General features: G+C 38.6%; 1 long non-coding RNA gene across 1 annotated transcript in view; it reads left to right on the plus strand.

Moving 5' to 3' along the window:
• Positions 1 to 451: 451 nt before the first annotated feature.
• Positions 452 to 18,821, plus strand: part of LOC121901383 — a 31,585-nt gene continuing 13,215 nt past the window's right edge. Inside the window, exon 1 of the long non-coding RNA XR_006097270.1 lies at positions 452 to 520. This is a non-coding gene — a long non-coding RNA (uncharacterized LOC121901383). The remainder of the gene's footprint in view (positions 521 to 18,821) is intronic.

The following is an 18,821-nucleotide window of genomic DNA, read 5'->3' on the forward strand; positions in this document are numbered from 1 at the left end:
TATATGAAAGAAAACATTTCATGCAGATATTAATACTTCAGAGGGCAATTTCCCTCCCTTTCCCTTTAATGTGAAACATCTTCCACATATGTTGTGACTGTACATCCAGAAAATATCTATGGAACTGCAGGGTCCATGTTCTGTAGTAGTTCAGAGAACGACAATGAAATAAAAATACAATGTATTATGTTTTCAATTACTTCATTTAGCTGATATTTTATTTGTTGGCTTCTTTTTTGAGCTTTGCTAATGTTTTGAAAGTGAAAATGACAGTAAGCCTCCATCTCTTCAGGGCCAGGGCTCATTGCCTGAGGCCCACTTTGTACCAATTTACATCAGTGCAAAACAAAGTGTGTGAATGTATGGTAGTGTGCATGTATGTATGTGTGTGTATTTGTGAGTATGAGCTTATGATTGCCCATCTGTGTGTAGGTGTGTGTGTGTGTGTGCAGACCTGGTGGAGCTCCTTGCTGTGTTGGTGTTGGTTGGATCTCTGTCAGGGGTCATCCCTGCCCTCGGGGTGAGCAGACCTTGCCGACCGCAGCCTCACCCCGCCTGTAAATCCTTGGAGAGAGCTGAGCAAGCAAACACAGCCACCAAACACACTAACGCTTTCCTGTCACATTTCCCTCACACATCTAAAAGACATGCATGCACACGTGTTTACATGCACTAAAAGCATACTCACATGCGAAATGCAAGGCTGTATGGTGACAACTGCAGAGGATTATGAACACAGAAGGTGGCAGAAACAGAGATTTGCACGCTGCTACTGTCACATGGGTCAAAATCACCATAAAGTGCCTTTGAGACTTCACAGTTTCCAAAACAAAAAGCTGAGATTTTCCATTTAACTTCATATTCATTCTATTAAGTAAACCTTAGGCTGTTAAAAATGCATGTTGGTCAAGCTCCAGCACTTTTTATAAATTAACTGCAAGCAGACAATATAAGAGCAAACCGCAAAATATGTCCAACCCTATCATAGACAAATTCAAAGTAGAGTAAATACATTTTCATTGCATAGTTATTATAAATTTCAGGAAACATTTTACTATCAGTTAACTGAACAAATGTGAACATTTTTTTAAAGAAATATTACATTGCTGTAAAAAAAATAATAATAACAGGTTATAGCAATATAGCATTGCTATTAAAACATCATCTTCAGAACATCATGCCACTTTTTATGATTAGTAGTAAAACAGTGGTTTTGACTTGGGAACTGAACGGTTGATTTAATAAAAACATTGTGGTTTTCAATTTCAATTTGGGGGTAGAATCAATTCTCTACATCACTGTAATTGCTCTTCCATGTGCTTCCAAACAGACGGCTGTAGAGAGAGAGATCTGTTCAGAGCTTGTGGTTCTGGCATTAGGCAAAGTATCTGCCCATTACGGTACCAACTGGTTCAGAGTTAATCGGGAATGACTCTGAAGAAAATGGTCAGTATGATCAATTCACAGATATTCTTGAACTAATCATTATCTAATGATTCATTAATGCAGGACCTCTCAGTCTGTTCTCTTGTAACTTGTAAGTATCACTATATAGCACTCCATTAGGAATTATTAGGGATTAATGAACAATCAATCAATTATCAGGTCATTCCTGATTCTTTCCTCACTTGTTTCTCAATTAACTAATCATTAACTAATCATTCACTTATCATTAGCTACTCTATGAAAGAACAACCCATTAACTAATGGTTAACCAGCAATTAGTTCCTCATTTGTTCACCATTTGTTCCCTGGCAACGACACAAAATTTTGTGTACCTTATTGTAAAGTGTTACCACCTCCCCTGGAATAGTGTGTTTAAGTCCTTCTCTGTTGTTGTTATTTCCCTTTTTACCTTGACTGTTTGCATTTTATCTTCCTCCATGATCTTTTCTGTCATCCACTGAGATAAACAAATGTTCTCTCGCCCAGGAGTTTACAGCATCATTTGACAAGTGTGGAGGCATTCCCTGTACTCACCATAAGCACAGAGCTTTGCTTTGGGGTCACTCATGGTTGCTTCAGCCATTTCCTCAATATCTCTTGAAGACAGTAACCTATGGTTCTGTAAGGCATTGGCTATGAATTGGAAGTTGTCATGTTTTTTGCATAGACATGTGTCACTGTCGGAGGAGGAGGGGGTCACCACCCAAAAGGGTCTGAGACAGCAAAAGGAGGTGTATGATATGTGGCCAAGGTGCTCAGAGAGGAACTTCATCTGCAATTGCCTCATTGTATCAGTAAGCAAACTCTTCTGCATCTTTTTCTTCAGCTGTGTGACTGTTTGTGACTGATCATCATTCAACTGACATAATCTCAATGAAAAAAGGATTTAACTTTCTTTTTTATCTCAGTTTGACTGACACACTTCCTCCCACAGAAGGTTTCGATGAGTGAATTCACTTTTTGATGACCCAACAAAGCATTAACTGTTGCATGTGGCAATTTGGATGCACTATGGAACCACTGGGAAAAACTGGCTGCAAGGCTGAGCCCTATCCAGCTCTTATAATACATCCATAACTTGCAGCAGTTGTTTCAACCTCAATTGAAGAAAGACAAAATGGTGGTGGTGATGTCACTGATTACATTTTGGCACTGCTACCTTCAGGCCTCTGCTTGAATATGCGTCTTACAGCACATTCCATGCATGGGAACATGTTATATCCTTCCAACTGGAACTTTGGGGAAACAACGGATCCAGACGACTGGACTTCTGTTATGCATAAAACATCAGCAACTTTCTGTTGATGGTAGATCACGTCCTCAATGAAGATGAAAGTCCTTGAGCATTGTAGTGGATGACTTTTAACGTTTGGACTGTTTGGTCTGCTGATTTCACATCATGCAACAGTGGCTTTGACCTAAGGAGTAATGCTTGTCTCATATTTCTCAGTGCAGTTGTGATTTTTTTAAAAAAAAGATATAAATCAGTGACAAGTGAAGTGACAGGTGAAGTGAAACTAGGTAGGGTGACATAGGCCATTCCAGGCCAGGTCAAATTAAATCCTTTGTCGACTTTGAGCCAATTGCAAATATCCCAATAACAGTCCTGTTTTCCACATCCAGATTCGTGATAAGTATAACATATACTCCCTGTGCAGCTTGTATGCTGTCAGGTAAATCATTTTTCCCTTTGATGAGCTTAGGCTTGATCATCATTTGTCCTGTTCAGGGGTCATTGAAAGATATGTAAATCTTTGCCTGAATGTTTATGACATCAGAATGGAAAGCAGCTATAGTTGCAGAATTTGTGTTTGTCAGCTTTGTTTGTTGCAGATGTGTTTGGGACATCAGCGGGGCAATCTTCAGTATCAGTGACAGTCAGGGTGAGAAAAGCTTTGTTATTGTCACTGAGACCTTCCATCTTTTGCTTTACTCATATCCTGTTCATGGGCTCTGAAAAATCAAGGTCGTCCTTCTGGTGAATGATCTGTCAGTTTGACCATTTTTAAGTTGTCTGTCCACGGGTCAAGCACATCCTTCTCAGATACACAGAGTGGTTTGGCTTCACCAAGGTGTAGCATTTGGTAAAAGGTTCAAAAGGGTTCTTCTCTCCTTTGATCTGCTGAAGTCTTCAGTGGACATGTGCAAATAGCTTTTTTGAAACCATGGATATTTCATCTACCCATCAATGAGATTCTCTGCATTTGATAGTGATGCTCTCACCTCATTCAGTGCATTTCCAAGTCCTTGATATGGCGATTTTACATTTCTTGGCAGTTTTAGAATGGAATGCAGGGTTTTATCCAGAGATGTTGAAAGCTGCAGTGCCAGTAAATACAGTCAGTAGCAATGCAAGCATGGACATGTCTATGTGGTCCCGGAATCTAAGGAGATGGTGCTTGTCTTGATGGATCCTTGTTTGCACTTAATGACATGGGACTTGCCACTGCCAGTCTAGTCAAAGAAGAAGAGACAAGAAGAAGTGTTTGGGATTGTGGCCCCAGACACATTCGAGGCACCATTCATAGACTGTATAGAATATGGGTGCTTGCATTTCATAAAAGCTGTGTTATTTTATCAAAATGTCAACGCCCAACTTTACAACTTTAAAGTAAAGCTTTGTTGAAAATGTATTACTTCTATGACCTCGGGGTGACTTATTTCAGAACCAGAAAATGTGAGAAAGACAGGCTTGCCCAATTGTCTGCCATAGCATTGAGATCTGAGAGGTGTTTTCTCCAAAGCCAGCTGTATCTTTTTTTATATGTATACAGTATATATAAATATTTAATATAGTTATTCTACCTGGGGTTTATCGTGAAGCATCCTGTCGGAAACTTTGTTGTCATCTCTTTTTGACATGCTGCTTGTAACCATGTGTGTTTCTGTCACAAACTGTGGGAAGAAAGCAAAACAGGTATCTGCTGAGAACAATCTTGCATCAAAATACATGCTTGTGGACAACTTAATTTGTCTGACCTCATCTAGTGTGTTCTGTCTGGTTGGGAACAGCACAGGGAAACAATGACATCTAATTTTGCTGTGGAGAAGTCAAGTGGTTTGTTTCCTTGGGCTGGTGCAATGCTAAATAATTCCCTCACTGTATGATAAATTTACTTGTGCCATGTCTGGCTCCATTTCTCCCTGAGTGGTTGGGCTGCTCAGCACGATCAGCATTTCCATGTCCTTGTTGCGGCTTTGTTGCATCACTTGGCAGATCATCAGGGAGACTTTTAAGTGTAACACTTTCATCTATGGATGCATCTTTGTATTGACAATACATCTGTTCCAGTTTTGCTAGACCTGCAAGAACATTTTTCATGTTACTGTGTAGAAGTGCTGATGCCCTTTGTGCTTTACTTGTCTTTTTAGTTTAGCCCGTAACAGCTGGACTTTACTGCTGGGTCTTAGAAGACAGTTCACTGTTACTTCAGCCTCTGACAGTGCACACACAATGCGTTTTGGGCACTGCATTGATTTTTGCAAAATTTAGCATTTCTGCAATCAGCTGTCTTTATAGCTGTCTTTAGATCAATTCATGGTCCGCAGAGGATGAATCTTCCTGACTTTGGTATTCCCCTGACTTTTTCTCTTGCACTACCACACCACAACTATTGGATGGATTTCCATGGAATTTGCTGGAGATTTTCATTGTCCATAGAGGATGAATTCTCATAAATTTGTGGATCCTCTGACTTCTTTTCTTGTGCCAGAAGCATGTCAAACCTATGCAGTGAGATATTTCAGTGTTTACCAGGCAGATTGGCACAAAGCTTTGTACATGGTTCACAGGTCTTGTATTATACCCTAATTTTTCCTCTAGCACAACCAGCAGGTTGAAATCTTTGGTTCAGAGTGAAATACACATCTATGGGATGGAATGCCAGTTGTGCTGACATTTTTGTTGCCCACAGGATGAATCCTAATAACCTTGGTAACACCCTCACTTTTCATCTAGTGCCACCAGCAGGTCAAAGTTTTAATTTGTCCAATACTTTGGTTTATAATCCATAAAACTAATGACATTTCCATCAGCCTCAAATGTATTTTGTGTTTAGTGCTAATTAGTAAACATTAACACGCTGACATGATAAACTAAGATGGTGGACATGGTAAACATTAAACCTGCTAAACATCATGTTAGTCTTATCAACGTGAGCATGTCTTCAGTCTTGTTTTCTTGGGACTGGACTGCGGAATGCAATGATACTATAGATAAAACCTACCCTCATTCTGATTAATTTTATTTAGCACTAAGTTTTGCACCTTATCTCTGTGTGCATAATCTGTTAACATTCTGAGAGTCATGAGCCAGTCGAAGTATTAAGTTAAACAGGTAATTTTTGGAATTTTCTTTGTCTGAAGCTGACTGATCAATCAAACCCTTGCATTTTACATATGAGAGATAATAATATGAGCTCTGATTGGTTGACAGCAACTTGTGCTCCTTGACATAAATCCTACAACAAATTTATGACACACCTAGTAGCTTTTTGAATACTAATATTTTGAAATGTTGAAATAACACTTTTTTGGAAACTCAATGAGAGCAAACTGCACGCATGCATGTACAGTATTTTTGTGTCATTGCCTTCACAAAGACTTTATCACCGGCTGAATACCACATAAAGATGCAAATTGTGCATTACATAATAATACTATTACAGGTGTTCATGCACTCAACCTTGCATGTGTATAAATGTCTAAGTTGCCTCAGAGTGCATTTGTGCGTGCGTGTGTGTGTATGTGTGTACAGTCCCATGTCATAACACGTCAAGCTAAAACGCTCCATCTCCAGCTGTGCCCGTGAGATTTTGATCCTAAAATGCTCTGAAAAGCTTTTCTCACCAAGCTGTTTCCACCACTGTTTTCAGGCAGGGGAGAGGGAAATGTCATGTGCTGTGTTTTGTGTGTGTATGTGTGTGTGTGTGTGTGTGTGTGTGTGTGTGTGTGTGCACATGTCATCCACATCTTTATCCTTTTTCCACCAACTTTTTGCAACTAAAAAAATGCTGACTCCATTTTTAAATAGGTATGCATTGGTTTTCTCCAACTGTTACAAGTAATAAATACATTTCAACTTAAATAGCCGCATGTTTACATAAATGTGTTGCATTTTTTTAATATAAATCATCTGTAGATGTCTACAAATGCAAAATATGAGTCACGTTTTGTGGCATAACAGACTCAACATCAACAGTGTTCATTTTGGCACCTGATTTAGTCTTAGTCTTAGTCTTTTGATGAAATCAAATTAGTTTTAGTCAACAAAAACTAGACATTTTAGTCTTATTTTTGTCACGTATTTATTTATTTATTTATTTATTTAAATGTCTTCTCAGCATTTTGAGGATATAGCTGTTACCATTTTTGTGGTGTACAGTTACCATGGTTACAGGTGTAACAACACTGTTTTCTTGCTCACATAGACAGTATCCATGTGAGCCTACCCTGCAGTAATACAACAGAATGCTCACCTAGCATTTCTTTTTAATGTTTCATTAAAAACATTAAAAGCTTGCTCGTTTTAAAGTCACAGTTAAACAGAAGTTAGATTGTCTTTAGCTCCTGTACTGGGAGGTATATCCCAGTGAAATGGAATGAATTTGAATAAAAATCCTTCAAATTTAGTCTGCTAAAAAAGTGGGTGTGGCTTAGTGAATACAGAGTCATACTGCTGCAGAGAGAAATGGAGCTGTAGAGCGCTGTTTGCCCACACACACACCTCCCTCAACGGTGTTGTTAGATCAAGAGGAGGACAAGGGAGAAATAAATAAATCAGACCTTAGTCACTTTCTTTTGGAAATGAAAACAACAATGATAAGTTTTTGCCCCCTTTTTCCAGACACACACCTCTTCCTATGATGCTGCTCTGCTACCAGCTATTATGACTGAGAGTCATAATCAAATTTTATATGACAGGAGCAGTTAGCTAGTCACCCAAAGTCACATTTGGTTGTACACATTTTTGTTTACACCCCTGAGTTCAAGATGAGTCATCAAACATTTGAAAATGTGTTGCAGGAAGAGAAAAGACAGGGTTTTAATATAAAATTACTCAAAAAAATATTTTTTGACATATATTTGGCATATAACAAGAGATAAATGAACAATTAATACAGGGACATGGGATTGGAACTGCCAAAATATGTTTTTTATTTTTATTTCATATGCTGAAACACTGAGACTAAAGCTAACAGGTCCCAGATAAAAAAAAGCCAGTCAACCAGACATGGAAATAATGAAACAACATTGCTCTTGTACTGCAATGTAGAGCTTGTTAATCCGATAAGTATTATATAGTATTATAAGTATGATAAGGAAAAATGTGAGATTAGACTGTTATGTGAGTCTAACATAACCCTGTTTGGCTGATTCTCTTACATACTTGTTGGTACTTTCATATCTTCACTTTAACATTACAAGAGGAAAGGCTGTTAGGATGAGGATGTTTAATACGATCAGCAAACATAACACTATCTTTGGTAATGTTGGCGGAGGTTGCTGAAGTGTCACTTCTCCAAATACAATAAAGAGCAGGGCAGAGCTGCTAAAGCTACCCTAAACTCTAATAACAGCAGCGTTTGACATAATGGTGCTTCAAAAGCTGTCAATTCAAATGTTCAACAGACATGTATTACAAAAAAGAGTGAAGCTCTGAACTGCGTTTCGCTCTCCAGGTCTTTATTTATTGGTGAAGGTTCCAGTGTTTTCCTTCATAAAGACAAAGAAATTCCTCTGAACTTTTTTTTATAGCTGCGAGCTGTCAATTGCCATCACAGTGAGAAAATCTGCTAGAGCAAATGGAGCGTCAGTGTTTTGCTCAAGGGCACTGTAACAGTTTCAAGAGGGACAATGTTGCACATTCAGTGTCCCCAGCTGGCCCAGCCGGAGGTTAAAGGAGGAAACAGTCCAAAAAAGAACCAGACACTGAGAGCAGTTCTAATTGAATGAGTTATAGGGCCAAATGTGTGTGGCAGAAGGAATCAGCTATTTGACTTTTCCCAGTTGAAGAAATGAGTGAATGAATGGAGGAAAAGAGAGCAAAGAAAGACAGTGAGACTGAGTCTGTGCTCTGGGAAAGCATACTTGTCTGTTTGTGTGAGAAAGGGAGAGATCTGGTTTTCCTTTTATGAGAAACAGAGCAACAGATGAAAGAGACAGATGGAGAGAATCCCAGTGTCATGTAGCCCATGTATCTCTGTAACCTGTTAGATCACATTTCCGATAATCATGTTGCTATACTTACATGTGTTTGAATGTGTTAACATTTACCATGTTTGTCTGCTTACATAAATATATGCCTAGTTTTCTTTAAATTATTTTCTTGTCATTGTGCAATGCATGCTTAGTGTAATTTGATTTCATGACATTCATTACAAAATACACACTAATTATTAAAACCTATGATAAAACTAGCTGCTCTTTCAGGTAACAAACTCAACATCAAACACAGTAAGTCCACAGCTCATTTCAAGTTCAGCAGCCAAATGGTAGAGTTGGACAGCTTGACTAAAGATAACATTCCTACGTGCCTTCACTGAAAATACACCATTTGTGTTTATGTGACCAAACGTCTTGCATCACATTCACAGTATAAAACAGCAACATCATCAGAACCACAGACTGCAAAACCCGATCATAAAAAGGAACTGAATCACAAATACCTGAGACAACAACATCATCAATAGCTGATAAAAAACAAACTGAAAATGAGATAAACAATAAAATTAAAACAGGAGATACTGGATTGGCAATGCAAAATAATTGATCTTTGTTCACAAGAGACATATTTGAACTTGTCTTGTTGATAAAATCACGTTTGTGATTTTTACATGAATGTACCATAATTTTATCAACCCTATTTCTTAAAAATGACACTTATATACAACTAATTTAAAACAGCACATATGTTTAAAAGAAACATAATGGTGCTGAGATTACATTTTTTATGATGAGGAAACAATTTGAATGCACACGTTTGCCATGTTGCAAAATGTTGATATTGAACATATCAGCAAAAATGTTTAGTGGTGATGTATTTCATTTTTCATTATCAGCATTTTTTTTACTACAATATTCACTCTTGCGGTGAAATATCAGCTCATAGCAACTTAAAGCATGATTCAACCTTTTTATTATGTTTAGACACACTTGGTTAAGGTTAGGAGAAGATTGCAGTCTTGGTTTAATATTGTAAAAAAGTCGACAGTGATTTGAAGCTTTTTCAGCCTAAACCTCGCCACGAGGGACTCAGTACATGAACCTTGATCCCTGGTGTCCAAGTCCTGCACTTTGTTTAGCCACCATCTATTTCTGTATGATCTGCATACTGTACAAAACAGTAGCAACAATGAATCCAGGCAGCAGCCATACCCATGCAAGTCATACCAGTTACCCATACTATACTACAACAAGGGAAACAGAAGAGGACAAACACCCACAAACACATATTTATGGGTGTGTGTTTATTAGTGTGTATATGTAACTAGTTTTTAATCATTGTAGTGAGGACATTGTGGACAGTCCTCACTTAGGACTGTTTGAAGGTTAGGACTTGGTTTTAGGGTTAAAGTTAATAGGTTTAGGTGAGAGTAAGGGTTGGGGTTTAGGCATTTAGTTGTGATGGTAAGGTTAGGGTTAGGGGCAATGAGAGTCCTCACAAGTATAGAAAGACAAATGTTATGTGTGTGTTTGTATATTTTAAGCTGTCTAACCACCTTCATACATGGATGAAAAAACACAGTTCATGTGACTGTTGAGAATAAGCTGATGACTCTGCAGGGCCATGAAAAGATGATGCAGTCAGTTTATTGTTCAGTTATTAAAACCTTGAAGTCTCCCGGGACAAAGCAGCGTATAAGACAGAGGGTAAAGAGGTACAGAGACAGCTGACTAGCACGGTGTGTGTGTGTGTGTGTGTGTGTGTGTGTGTGTGTGTGTGTGTGTGTGTGTGTGTGTGTGTGTGTGTGTGTGTGTGTGTGTGTGTGTGTGTGTGCGCATTAAGTAGACAGGAATGTTTGAGTGATATTTGTTAGTAATGCAAATTTTTTTTCATTGGTGTGAAAAGCTGAGCCAGTATCTACAGGGACAAACCTAACAGGATTGATGGTGACAGACTAGAGTGTAATGCACCCATGCATTAACATATCAACAGTGAACTTTCTACCTCTAAACTAGATTTCACATGTTGATATGAATGCCTAGCATACTCAGATGTTTTAGTCACTGTTTTTCTTAGATAACATTATTATTATTCAAAACTTAAAATAAAAATATAATAAATGATAAAAAAAATATTGAGGCACACTTAAATAACGTGTCCTTCCTTCTGCTTTAAGAGAAACAATAGCCAAAGGCTGAACAGATGGTGGAAAAGCTGTTTTATCAGCAATCATATTCTCTAAGATTAGTCTAACATTAAAGTTTGGAACAAAGTAAAGGTGGTAATACTAGGCTAGCTGGGGAGCTTAACTTGTGATTGTACAATATAGTCTAGGACTAGGGCATGTGTGAGTCTGCTGCCCTGTTTGCAACAACTGACTGAACATTATACAGTGGTGCTTGAAAGTTCGTGAACCCTTAAGAATTTGTTCAACTACTGTATAAATATGACCTAAAACATGATCAGATTGTCATGCAAGTCCTAAAACCCAAGAGACATTAATTAAACAAATGAGACAAAAATCTTACATTTGTTTTTTATTGAGGAAAATGATGTTACATATTTGTGTGTGAACTAGGATTATCAGTTTGTTTGAAGGGGAAATTAGAATCGGGTGTTTCAATCAATGGAATGACAATCAGGTGTGAGTCTGGGAGGCCCTTCCTTATTTAAAGAAGAGAAATCTGCATCTTCACTATCAAAGTCTGAGCTTCACAACACAGGTTTGTTGAAGTGTGTCACGGCTCAAACAAAGGATATTACTGAGGATCTTAGAAGAAGAGTTGTTGATGCTCACCAAGCTGGAAAGGGTTACAAAACCATTTCTAAAGAGTTTGGACTCCATCAGTCAACTGTCAAGCAGATTGTGTACAAATGGAGGACATTCAACACCACTGTTACCCTCCCCAGGAGTGGTCGACCAACAAAGATCACACCAAGAGCCGGCGTGTAATAGTTAAATTAAAGGACTCTTTTGCAATGGCTAATGTCCACCATCAGGAGAACATTGAACATCAATGGTGTGCATGGCAGAGTTGCAAGGAGAAAGCCATAACTTTCCAAAAAAACATTGCTGCCGTCTACAGTTTGTTCAAGACTACATGGATAAGCCAGAAGGTGATTTGAAAATTGTTCAGTGGATGGATGAGACCAAAATTGAACTTCTTGGCTTGAATGAGAAGTGTTATGTGGTAGTATCATGGTTTGGGCTGCTTTGCTGCCTCTAAACCAGGACAGCTTGCAATCATTGATGGAGCTATGAGTTCTGACTTGTACCAGTAAATTTTACAGGGAAATGTCAAGGTTTCTGTCTGTGAACTGAAGCTCAAGAGAAAGTGTGTCATGCAGTAAGACAATGACCTTAAACACACAAGTCATTCTACAAAAGAATGGTTAAAGCAGAAGAAAGATAATGCCAAGTCAAAGTCCTCATCTTAAAAGAAATGCTGTGGAAGGACCTGAAGCATGTAGTTCATGCAGGAAACCCACCAACATCCCTGAGTTGAGACTGTTCTGTAAGGAGGAATGGGATAAAATTCCTCCAAGCTGATGTACAGGGCTGATAAACTGAAAGCAAGGGTTCACATACTTTTGTCACAAATATGTAAGATTGGATAATTTTCCTCAATAAATAAATGAAAAAGTTTGTTGGGTTTTTTTGTCTCATTTGTTTAATTAGGTTTTCTTTATCTAGTTTTAGGACTTGTGTAAATATTGGATCACATTTAAGGTCATATTTATGCAGAAAAACAGAAAATTCTAGAAAATTCAGAAAATATAATACTCACATCTCCCTGACTAACACTTTGCTTATGGTGATCTAGTTTAAACTATGGGTATGTAGGTGATTTCAACATACATGATCGTCTGAGTGGCAAACACACTACAGTCAGCAATGTATTTGTTAATGTATTAAAAAAAACATGGAAATGCTGCTAAAATGGTTAAGTGCTATTGATTAACTGTGCAAACAGATTAAGAAAGAAGATAAGACTGTCTGAGGAACTGTCCGAAAATTATTTAAGGTAGTCTAAATTTTGGGGGAAAGCAGGGGATGGTCTTATTTATTTTGTTTAAATCTCAGATTTATTTATTTATAATATTATTTATATACTTAGCCATCCCTTGTGAGATTTATTAAGATTAAATTCACTTCACATCAAAAAGATGTGCACCACAGATAGTAATATCTATCAATTTAGTCATTTCTGGGTCAAAGACAAACAACTGCTGGAATATTTGGTAAACAGGATGCATCATTTTAAGATGTTTACTGTAATTTGGCCCAATTATTTCCTTTGTGTACCTCTCTGTGGTGCACAATGTGAAAATTATTTTTTCTGTTATGGTATTAAATGTTCAATTTATGCATTATTATCTTGAGATGCCGGGTGGAGGCTGTTACTTTTTATAAGGGGAGGGTTCAAAGAAAATAATAAAACTTTGGAGGGCTGTGCATTTTTAGGAAGTGAAGCATAATGTTCAGCTCCCTTTCCCAACCCAATAACTTTCATATGGTCCCTAAGAGGCTGTGTAAAGTTAACTAACCAAGAACACAGTTTTGTGCCAAACAATAATGTCCTTACAAGTCCTCACAATTTTGAACAGATTGGCAAAATATGCTTTCCCCATGCCTCTATATGCTTTCAGGCTTTGCTCAGTTACTTTCCTGGTAAGGAGCTAAGCATATACACATACTGTAAACAGATGTGTGACACATTCTTGCAAAAAAACCACTCCAGCTGTACATATTACATCTGACCAAATCATCACCCATCAAAAAAATGACAGCAGCTCTCAGCAATAGATTCAGCGATGGATCACAAACAAATGGAGGCTGGTGAGAGACAGCCAATCTGAATGCATTTTGAATCTACACTAAAGGAAACAAACTTGTTGCTCCTTCCAGGATCTTGTGAACGTTTCTGTGATTATTGTGGGCCAAAATGACTTTGCATGCATTTTGTTGCTTCCTAACATAGTAACCATGGTAAACACCAGCTGGTTAGCCTTGGCTTTGTGAGGTCAGTGCTTGCAAAAAATGAACAAACAAATATTTGGTACCAATTATTTTACAAGTTCAATACACACTGGATCTGCAAAGGTAGGCACTCCTTCAGGACATAGACACAGCCTCACATAATCCAATACTAACAACAGCTAAAATATCATATCAGCATGGGACAACACTGACTGGACCAGATTTCCCAACAACTTAGATAAGAAAATATTGTAAAGGTTGACTTTCTTGGTGTGAAAACATCCCAACTTTTTGTGGTTTGATGTTGTCAGTATAAAATAAGAACACTGGATATTGATGAACTGATAAAATGGACTGACTCTAATAATAATTAATAATTCCAGTTAAGTTAATTAAGGGCAACAGAAAACAATAACTGCAGCAGTCTGTAAATTATTAATTTCCTTTTGATACCAGTAAGAAAAATATAGCCAGGTAATATAGCCTGCTGTTTTAAATAAGAAAGCCCACTACTTCTCATTTCAGCTAGTCAGAGAGGGCTCAGCATAATACGGTAGACTTGCCTTGGGTCTGTGGCTGTTTAATCATTTCCACTGCCTTCCTGTGTCATTTCATCATGATTTCATCATTTTTGGAAGATCCCAATAGAAATCTTTTTATTTGATCTTAAAGGCTGTTGGATAGGCTCTGCTTTTTCACAAATCACCTCGGGAAAGACTAGTCATCAGAGGATTTGTCGGATGTTGCGCATTTGTTTGCAAAACTAGGAAAAAGTAGAAACCTGTAAAGGAAACTGACTTGTGCTCTGTATGGGTTTAATTGCTCCATATCTGACTGTATCAGACACCACTAGTTAGTCATACACAACTTTTTTATCGGTGTAGTTGTAGGAGTAACACTTTGCAGTGCTTCTTAAAATCACTGCATTAAGATTTAATGTAATGTGTATTTTGTGGTACACACATACACAAACGTTCAAGCATTCAATTTATATATAAAGATCATTTCATTTTATCTGTACAAGTGTTGGTAATCATTTTCCTTTTCTTTATTCATCTAGCGTTTCATCTCAAAGACGAAGGATTTGCTTGCATGAAGTCAAACTCACAATCAAAAGCAGTATCAAATCTAAATGTACTTAAAAAGAGTTTGATCTGAGACTTGAATCAAGTAGTCTCTGAATGGATTTGTAATATTTTACCATGAACCCTGCATGGAAGTCTCTTGGTGTAATCAGAATCACATCTAATTGGCCTTTCAGATAGGAGTAAGACTCTTGTGTAAGACTTAATTTGGGTTCTTAAAAAACAGAACAAAATCTTTTTTGTTACTTAAAGTTCACTCATTAATATTTTTATAAAACCAAAAGTACAAATAACTGCGTGTAATGTGAGGTGTTGCCCGTAGCAACAAACCCACAGAGAATTATCACCCAGCTCTGTAGCTCTCCTCAGTTTTACCAAGCATTTTAGCCTCTTTTAGCTTGTTTTGGTTTTACTGCTTTGCTTTAGTCTTGCCGCTCTCATCAACCTGAATAGGCAGGTGTTTTCAGTGTAAAAGCTCTAATAAACTGACTGTACACTACCAGCTCGGCAAATTACATTACACATCCCATACATCCATCCATTTTATCTGCTTATCCGGGTCTTGGTCAAAGTAGCAGCAAGCTAAGAAATGTAGCCAAGATGTCCTTCCACCCCACCATGTCTTCCAGCTCCTCTCAGTTGGATGCCTAGAGCAGTGGTTCTCAACCTGGGGGTTGCAACCCCCATGGGGGTCAAGATCATTTCTGGGGGTCACCAGATGGTTGTGTGAAAGAAAAGAAAATAACATATTTTAGACTGGAAACTGTTTTTTTTTTACATTCTACCGCCTGTACTAGTGATATAATTTGTCTTGGCATAGATTTTATTTAGTGTGTGAGAGTCAAAGTCTGCCTGCACTTGAGTTTTGATTGGACACACACAGCGCGCGCACATACACATACACAAACACAAACACATACACACACATACAGTACACAAAATCACTTTGGCGTTTTGTGCCACAATACCTGCTTATAGCCGGTTTTGCTAGCTACTAGCTATCATATGGAATGACTATGGAGAGAAGGCTTCTCAGAAAAAGTAGTCCAGCTCAAGACTCAAGCCAAAAGGAGGTGTCTCAAGGTGGGTCACCTGAAAACACAGCAGCACCAGCAACTGAGAAACACAGCCCCAAGCTACCAACAAGCTTCGGAAATATCACCCTGACTTTCTGCACTCTGGATTTACATGCATAGCCAAAAACAACGTGGATTATCCTGAGTGTGTTATTTGTTCAGAAGTGCTTGCACATGAAAGCTTAAAACCAGTTAAGCTTAAGAGACATTTGGAAACAAAACCCATCTCTCACATCAACAGACCCTTAGAATTTTTACGACGCAAGGAGGGAGAACTACGGAGCCAAAAGATAGCGGTGAGTGAGTATGTTACATTCCCCGCTAAGGCCCTGGCAGCTTCACATGAAGTGGCATATCTGGTGGCTCTATTGAAAAAGCCCCACACTATTACTGAGAGCCTCATCTGCCCCACAACCATTGCAATGATAAGAGCTATGCATGGTGAGAAAATAGCTAGCACACTTAAGACAATTCCGCTGTCAAACGACACAATGGGGTGGCGTATTCATGACATGGCAAACAACAGCAAAAGCCAGCTCATGGACAGAGTAAAGAAAAGTGGAAGATTTTCACTGCAAATTGACGAATCTACAGATGTGTCAGGTGATGCACAGCTGCTTGTATTTGTAAGAAACAGCTACGACAGAAAAATGCATGAGGATATGTAGTTTTGCACGCCACTGGAAGGAAATTGCAGAGGTCGGACATTTTTAACAAGCTGGACAGTAAAATGTGCGAGGAGGGACTAATTTGGGACAACTGTTTCTGTATGTACAGATGGAGCTGGCGCTATGCAGGGAACAAGAAAGGGACTAAAAGCCTACGTTTTGGAAGTTGCTTCGAAATTTAGGTTGCATGTCAAATTTTCACATTGCATTATCCACAGAGAGGCCCTGGTTAGCAAAAACCTCGACCAGAACTCTGTAGCGTTCTCCAAACCGTGTTTAAAATTCATAAAATCCTGGCCAGTGCAAACCAGACTGTTCGCCACACTCTGCCATGAAATGGGATCCAACCATGAGTCACTACTGTTTAACACAAAGGTCAGATGGCTTTCTCATGGTAAAGTATTGACCAGACTGTTTGAACTGCCTGAAGAGGTCTGCATCTTCCTACCTGATTTTGGTTCTTCCCTCAAAGACCATCTGACTGAACCGAAGTGGGTTGCTAGCTTTGCATATCTGGCAGGCATTTTTGAAAAACTGAACTGTCTAAATATGTCCCTCTAAGGCCCAAACACAAACATCCTTGCTCTTTCTGACAAGGTAACAGCATTTAAAAAGAAACTGGAGCACTGGCCCGTGCAAGTCGAAGAGGGCAGTGTTGAAATGCTCCCTGAGCTCGAGGATTTTATGGACCGTTATGACATAACCATCCAAATAATGAAAGGGGTTATTGCCACTCACCTCCAAAGCCTGCTTGATAGTTTCAACAGATACTTCCCAAAAGATGAAACGCCGGAGAGATATGACTAGATGCGCCAGCCTTTCACCACCTCCAGTGTGCAACACCTGCCATCAGAACTGGAGGATGGACTGTTGGACCTCTCTTCTGACTGCACATTACAGACTGCTTTCGCATCGTGCACACTTGAAGAATTCTGGCAGTCAGTAGCTGTGGAATACTCAGGACTTTCAAAAGCTGCAATGGATATACTTATTCCTTTTGGATCTACATATTTATGTGAAAAGACATTTTCCACACTGACTTTCATCAAGAACAAATACAGATCACGGGCTCATCAGAGTTGAAGATGATCTTTGTGTGGCAGTCTCCAACATAAAACCAAGAATGGAGTTGCTTTGTTCAAATAAGCAGGCCCAGCCATCCCACTTAAACGTGTGAGGGTAAGTGAATGATGTCCTTGCTACATAACGATAAAAAAGAATGAACTGATTGATAGGCAACAAGCCTTTAAATGAAAGTGTGACAAAAACTGAGAGAACAGACAGAATCTCCATTATTACAGGAAAATGTACTGAATTAACTGAGGTAAACAGAACAGGTATAGACTGAAAACAGCTCTTAAACTAAGGCCTGTAAGTTTTTTTTTTTTTTTAAATGTCAGTACCTCAGTAGGAGACTGTATTTCTGTCTATTATTGTTCTTTCAGGTGTAAAGCAAACATGTTGACAGAATATCTACTATTATAGGAAAATGTACTGAATTGTTTATTTAGGTGGAAAATGTACTGAATGAACTGATGCTAACAGAAAAGGCATAAACAGATATAAAACAATTCTTAAACTAAGACCTGTAAGACTATAAGGCCATACTGTTTTATTTTCAGATGTTAACAGTTACCCCAGTAATATGAGAATGTATTTTTTTCCATTATTGTTCTTTTCGGCCAAATGCACAATTGTTGACTGTGAAGGTGCAGTTATTTAAATAAATGTAAAAACACTAAAGCCAAAATTGAACTTATTATTCTGTCTGTGGGCAAAAAAGTTCAAGGAGTGGGTGGTGGGGGGTCACGAACACCAACCTGATTATTCTAGGGGGTCACGACTCAAAAAGGTTGAGAATTACTGGCCTAGAGAACCTGTAGAGGGACTGGTACCTTTAAGCAGCAGTGGTTCTACTTTAGGTTCCTTCTAGATGTTGGCGCTCCTCATCCTCCATCCAACCTTTAATCGACTCGTATTCATAATGTCATTCTTTTGGTCACTACCCAAAAGTCATGATGAGGGTGGATGAGGGTTGGAACATAGATTAACCGGTAATGGATAGTTTTACCTTCAGGCTCATCTCCCTCTTCACAAGGAAGGTCTGGCACAACACCCATTTGACTGCTGATGCCACACCAACCAAGCTGTATAACTCACATTCCCTCACTCGGGAAAAAGACCCCCAGATACTTTCATTTGGGGCAGCAGTTCAGTGCCAACCCAGAATGAGTAATCCACTATTTTCCAGCAGAGTAAAATGGACTCTGATTTGGAGGTGCTGACTTGCATCCCTACACCATTGCATTGTCATGTTTGATGTTGGATGTTAAGATTCAACTCCACTTCACTTGGCAGCAACTCATTCTGAATTCAGAATGAGTAATCCACTGTTCTCCA

Source organism: Thunnus maccoyii, chromosome 8 (assembly GCF_910596095.1).
Source record: "Thunnus maccoyii chromosome 8, fThuMac1.1, whole genome shotgun sequence".
In the NCBI taxonomy this organism is placed as follows: Eukaryota; Metazoa; Chordata; class Actinopteri; order Scombriformes; family Scombridae; genus Thunnus; species Thunnus maccoyii.